The following is a 6,635-nucleotide window of genomic DNA, read 5'->3' as shown; positions in this document are numbered from 1 at the left end:
ATCACAAGCATACCCTGCAAAAACAAGTTAGACGTTCTCTAATTTTGTTGTTGCATGTTTTACGTGGTGACCATGGGTATCTAGTAGGATCGCATCTTACTTAGGCAAACACCACAACGGAGATATATGAGTTGCTATTTAACCTCATCCAAGGACCTCCTCGGTCAAATCCGATTCAACTAAAGTTGGAGAAACCGACACTTGCCAGTCATCTTTGAGCAACGGGGTTACTCGTAACGATGAAACCAGTCTCTCGTAAGCATACGAGTAATGTCGGTCCAAGCCGCTTCAATCCAACAATACCGTGGAACCAAGAAAAGACTAAGGAGGGCAGCAAAACGCACATCACCGCCCACAAAAACTTTTGTGTTCTACTCAAGGAGACATCTACGCATAAACCTAGCTCTGATACCACTGTTGGGGAACGTCGCATGGGAAACAAAAATTTTCCTACGCGCACGAAGACCTATCATGGTGATGTCCATCTACGAGAGGGGATGAGTGATCTACGTACCCTTGTAGATCGTACAGAAGAAGCGTTAGTGAACGCGGTTGATGTAGTGGAACGTCCTCACGTCCCTCGATCCGCCCCGCGAACAATCCCGCGATCAGTCCCACGATCTAGTGCCGAACGGACGGCACCTCCGCGTTCAGCACACGTACAGCTCGACGATGATCTCGGCCTTCTTGATCCAGCAAGAGAGACGGAGAGGTAGAAGAGTTCTCCGGCATCGTGACGGCGCTCCGGAGGTTGGTGATGACCTTGTCTCAGCAGGGCTCCGCCCGAGCTCCGCAGAAACGCGATCTAGAGGAAAAACCGTGGAGGTATGTGGTCGGGCTGCCGTGGAAAAGTCGTCTCAAATCAGCCCCAATATCTCCGTATATATAGGTGGGAGGGAGGGGACCATGCCTTGGGGCTCAAGGAGCCCAAAGGGGGTCGGCCGAGTCCAAGGGGGGAAGGCTCCCCCCCCCAAACCGAGTTGGACTTGGTTTGGTGGGTGGGAGTCCTTCCCTTCCTTCCCACCTCCCTTTTTTTCCTTTCTCTTTGATTTTCCTTTGTATGGCGCATAGGGCCCTTTTGGGCTGTCCCACCAGCCCACTAAGGGCTGGTGCGCCACCCTTATGGCCTATGGGCTTCCCCGGGGTGGGTTGCCCCCCCCCCCCCGGTGAACTCCCGGAACCCATTCGTCATTCCCGGTACATTCCCGGTAACTCCGAAAATCTTCCGGTAATCAAATGAGGTCATCCTATATATCAATCTTCGTTTCCGGACCATTCCGGAAACCCTCATGACGTCCGTGATCTCATCCGGGACTCCGAACAACATTCGGTAACCAACCATATAACTCAAATACGCATAAAACAACGTCGAACCTTAAGTGTGCAGACCCTGCAGGTTCGAGAACTATGTAGACATGACCCGAGAGACTCCTCGGTCAATATCCAATAGCGGGACCTGGATGCCCATATTGGATCCTACATATTCTACGAAGATCTTATCGTTTGAACCTCAGTGCCAAGGATTCATATAATCTCGTATATCATTCCCTTTGTCCTTTGGTATGTTACTTGCCCGAGATTCGATCGTCAGTATCCGCATACCTATTTCAATCTCGTTTACCGGCAAGTCTCTTTACTCGTTCCGTAATACAAGATCCCGCAACTTACACTAAGTCACATTGCTTGCAAGGCTTGTGTGTGATGTTGTATTACCGAGTGGGCCCCGAGATACCTCTCCGTCACACGGAGTGACAAATCCCAGTCTTGATCCATACTAACTCAACTAACACCTTCGGAGATACCTGTAGAGCATCTTTATAGTAACCCAGTTACGTTGCGACGTTTGATACACACAAAGTATTCCTCCGGTGTCAGTGAGTTATATGATCTCATGGTCATAGGAATAAATACTTGACACGCAGAAAACAGTAGCAATAAAATGACACGATCAACATGCTATGTCTATTAGTTTGGGTCTAGTCCATCACATGATTCTCCTAATGACGTGATCCAGTTATCAAGCAACAACACCTTGTCCATAATCAGAAGACACTGGCTATCTTTGATCAACTGGCTAGCCAACTAGAGGCTTGCTAGGGACGGTGTTTTGTCTATGTATCCACACATGTAAATGAGTCTTCATTCAATACAATTATAGCATGGATAATAAATGATTATCTTGATACAGGAATTATAATAATAACTATATTTATCGTTGCCTCTAGGGCATAATTCCAACAACAGATGGGGGCAATCAACACAGTCCACCAATGACTTCCGGAATCAAGCGCCTATGCCTCGGGGGTAGGGACCCTCGCGAGGCCAAAGCGTCCTCGCGACCTCCCAGCTACACCCCCACCGTGACACTCTCATGTAATAATGAGCCGAGGCTGTATACGCCAACCCCCCCCCCCCCCCCAAGGACGTGGAAGGGGTCCATCCCACGCCTAGTGGAAGCCCTATGCTCCGTGCTGGGGGGGAGACGGAGGCGGTGAATAGATTAGGTGTCGGATGCGGCTTTCATTTTCTTTTTTTTGGCTTGGATTTGTCGATGTTTACGAAATCAAACTTGGGGCCTTTCCAAATGAAGTCTTTATGAAAACCCGTTTTCTTGGTCATACTTCAAGCACACTCTCTTCCTCCGAGTCGAGCATTCGCCTGCCCCCCCCCCCCCGCTCGTACCCCGCGAGCACGGGCTGGGGACACGATGCTGACACCTCGCCAAGTCCTTGGTGCCCGGACCCTCGCGTAGCACTACCGAACGAGTCGGCAGACTCATGCCACCTCATACTTGCTCAAGAGTCCCATTCACGGCTTGGCGCACCATCCTGAAGGGGGAACAATATTTGGTCTTTTCTTACAACAGTCGTTTCTCTTGGGACAGCTTGAGCGCCTAAGGGGGCTCGTGAGCATTGCACCTCACGAGCCTCACCAGTCACAAAGCCACTTGGCCAGCCTGGTGCCGTCTTCGGTCGGTATCAGGGGTGTCAGGGCCTCACCCGGTGAGGGACGACCTTGGTAATGGGGCGCACCTCACGACGCAGGGAAATGTGCGGGACCGGGACCTGCCGACGTAGAGCTTCCTGAATGCAAACTAGGGACCTTCACAAATCAGACCCTTCAAAACCAGAAAGCAGAATCCTCGGGGGACTCTTAGACGTCTAAGGGGATTCCTGAGCATGGCGCCTTAGGAGCCTTACCAGTCATAAAGCCACTTGGCCACCCTGGTGCCGTCCAGGCACATTCGGTCGGTGTCAGGGGTGTCAGGGCCTTTCCCCGTGAGGAATGACCTTGGTATCTGGTCGCGCCTCACGAAGGTAGGGAAATGTGCGGGACTAGGGCCTGCTGACATAGAGCATCGACCCACTTCACCCACAACGAGGAGAAGCCAACCGAGCGACAAGCCCCTCGGGCACCATATTCACGCCTCTCAACCAAAGAGGTTCACTACAAGCACAAAGAGCTAAGTATCCAAACCGGTTAGATGCAACAATACTAACAAAAGGGGTGGTCGCCCAAATCCATTACTTGCCTGAATGGCCTACCCTTGTTTTCATGGATGCAGGATCAGGAGTAAGGAAGAGACACCTAGGGATGAAGGTCCCAGAGGAAGGCTGCCGCCGCAGGCGTCTAACGCCCGTGCGCTGGTGCCTAGTCTGTGTCCTCCTCCTCCTTCATGGGAGCAGACGGGCGGCGCCCCGCTTGGGGGCTATCCCGCATGGGTCGGGCACGGAGGCAAGACGGCTTGTCATAGCTATTGTCGCTGCCGCCGCTCGGTCTACTACCGCCTGGGCTCCCTCCGGAGGTGGTGTCACTACTACTGGAGGCGCGATGCACACCACCGGAGACGGGCCCATCTACAGGATCGCCAAGGCCGGCGTCCTCCGGGCAGCAACCTAAATGCTTGCCCTCACCCCCGAAGATCTTGACGAAGAGCGTCGCTTCCCCGTCAAACTTGAAGCGGAGGTAGCGCCTCCCCTTTAGGCGTTGAGCGCGGGCGAACGCCTGCCACCCGCGGTTCAGGTACACGTTGCCGCGAGGGGTGACCTCGACGTCCACCCAGGATGCACCGCCGCAGCAGCCGTCAGCCTGCAACCACAGGCCTGGGATCCCGCCGATCGGCAGTGCCTTCGCGAAGAAGCTTGGGAGTTGGAGCCAGGGAATTTCTGGCATGATCACCCACGTCACTAACTCCATTGTCGTGTCAACTGAATGGAGCCGCGGGCGCGGTGGCCGGGTGGCCTCCACCGACCTCCCACCTCGGCCACCGCTCACGCTCGCGCTCACCGGCGCACCACCGACGCCGCCGATGGTGATTCCTGGACGGGCGGAACCAGACCCGCGCCCACCGGAGGACGCCACCAACACTGCCACATACTTTCGAGGGCGCCCGCGGCCCCTCTTGGATGGTGGAGCGTGTGACAGCCCGAGACCGACGTTCCAGAAGATTCCCCTTTATTTCCGTTTCCGTCGTGTGCTTATTTTTAGTTGTTGCATCATCATGTAGTTTTCATCATCGCATCATGCGCATCATCTGCATTGCATCGCAACTCCGTTGCCGTCAATTTTCAAAAGTTGCATCCGTTGTTACTTGCCGGTTCTCGTCGTTGTTTGTTTTGAGCCCGACCACACACGCACGCGTCCGCGGCACCGTCGTAACCCTGTTTTTAAAGCGTGTATAAAACATTCTCCAATTGAGCTGGAATTTGTCGTGCGGTATTATTTTTATATAGGTAGGCCGCGTGTCAAGTTTCGTCGCAATCGGAGACCGTCTGGTACCCGAACGGTCGATCGTAGCGGCACCGTATTTGGTCTACCGTTGGACATTTTTCGGTGTTTTAAAATCGCGTTGCCGCGCCGCACCGTTTCACTCTCTTCCCCGGCTAGCCTACTCTACACATTCACTTAGCCGACCCCGCGTTTGAGTTCGTACGATTCCGATCACGTGGGCGAAAACGGGGCTGAATTCGGATAACCCTAGCCCCCCGTTTGCCTATATATAGACCCCCCGTGCCTATTTTTAGACAGCAACCCCCTGCCTCGTTTTCCGTGCACCCCTTAAACCCTAGCCACCATCTCCCCCAGCAGCCTCTCTCTCCCACCTCCAGCCGCCGGGCCCGCGGAGCCCGCGTTGGGCCCGCCTGAGCCCATCTGGGCCAGAGGCTCCCGCAGCTCCTCCCGAGCACCTCCATGGCAGGCCATCGGTCTGCCTCCCCGTGCTCCCCGTGCCCTCGCCGGAGCCACCACCGGCCGGAGCCCCGCCGCCCTCGGACCCGCGCCGCCCCGCCTGCTCGCCTGCTCGCCACCCCACTCAAGGTGCGCCGCCGCCACCCTTTGCCTTCCGCCGGCGAGCCTCTCCGTCGAGGCTCTGTCACAGTTGACGCCCGCCGGTCCCGAGCGCCTCCAGCGCCGGCCGCCATCGCCGGTGAGCAGGGCCGTTCAGCCTCACCTCGCCACCCTGCTCCCCGCTGCCGGGAGCTACGCCACCTCCCCGCGTCGGCGATCCCGTCGCCGCTAGGTTCCTCGCTCGATCTGGAACGGCGCCAGATCAGGGAGCGTCCCCCGCTGCGGTTCCTCCCTGGGCAGCCTCGAGCCGAGGCCCACCAGCGCGATCAGCGCCCCAGGCCCAGTTGCTGCCTCGATCTGCCTCGCCTCTCCCTTCGCTGGCCCAGTTCGGCCTCCCCTTCGGCCCAGCTCCTCCGCTCCATCGCCCAGGCCAAATCCGGCCCAAAGGTGAGCCCACACCTCCATCCTTCGCCCGGGTGCATGGTAATTATGTTGCACGCCTCTGTTAGGCCCATTATGTATAGATTCGGCCCGCGTAGTATATTAGGTATTTTCGGAATTATTAAATTCCAGAAAATTGACGAATATTAGAACGCGTGTAGTTTTATTTCCGTAAGTCGGATCGCGATGTATTGTGTATGGATTTCGTGTAGAATTTTGTGTAGATTACAAATTTACAACTTGCATATTTGTTTGACGTAGATTAGCATGCCATATGCATAGGTTAACGTGATGTTTCTATAGGATATGTCCCGTATTTATTTTCCGCGTGAGTTTGAATTGCTCGGATGCCGTAGAATAAATGTCCATGTTTTAGGAATCATTTTTTCATGTATTTTAGAGCGGTCATTTGTATTTTTGCGTGTAGGGATTGTCGGTAGTTTATTTTCCCGTATATAGGTTATTTTCTCGCATTTATGTGTGGCTTTATTTTGTTGCGCAACCCCATATATTTTATACGATTTCAGGGTAGAAAAATCCCATGGATTTTTCTGTGCAATTACTTTTAGCTTTTGAGTAAGTTAGTTTGCGTGATATTTTGCCGTGATGCCCTTTTGTTTAATTCGTAGGATTTATTCCGTGCTTCGTTTGATGGAGTTGTTAACTAGGGAGATTATCTTGGATGTTTTGTCTAGCCCTTGATATTTTTGGTTGCAATAGATATGCATGTTTAGGTGTGGTTTGCTTGCTCTCAAATTGCTTGCTCTCAAGTTGCTAGAATCTGTTATATTTTGTTGCTGTCTTGTCTTGCTTGTGTCTTTTGATCTGTAGCTCTTTTGAGGTTGGTCCAATGGAGTTAGTTGTACCCCTTGTGTTTCTCTAGCATGCTGTAACTTTTCATGCCATTT

Source organism: Hordeum vulgare, chromosome 5H, assembly GCF_904849725.1.
Source record: "Hordeum vulgare subsp. vulgare chromosome 5H, MorexV3_pseudomolecules_assembly, whole genome shotgun sequence".
In the NCBI taxonomy this organism is placed as follows: domain Eukaryota; kingdom Viridiplantae; phylum Streptophyta; class Magnoliopsida; order Poales; family Poaceae; genus Hordeum; species Hordeum vulgare.
This window is presented reverse-complemented; position numbering follows the sequence as displayed.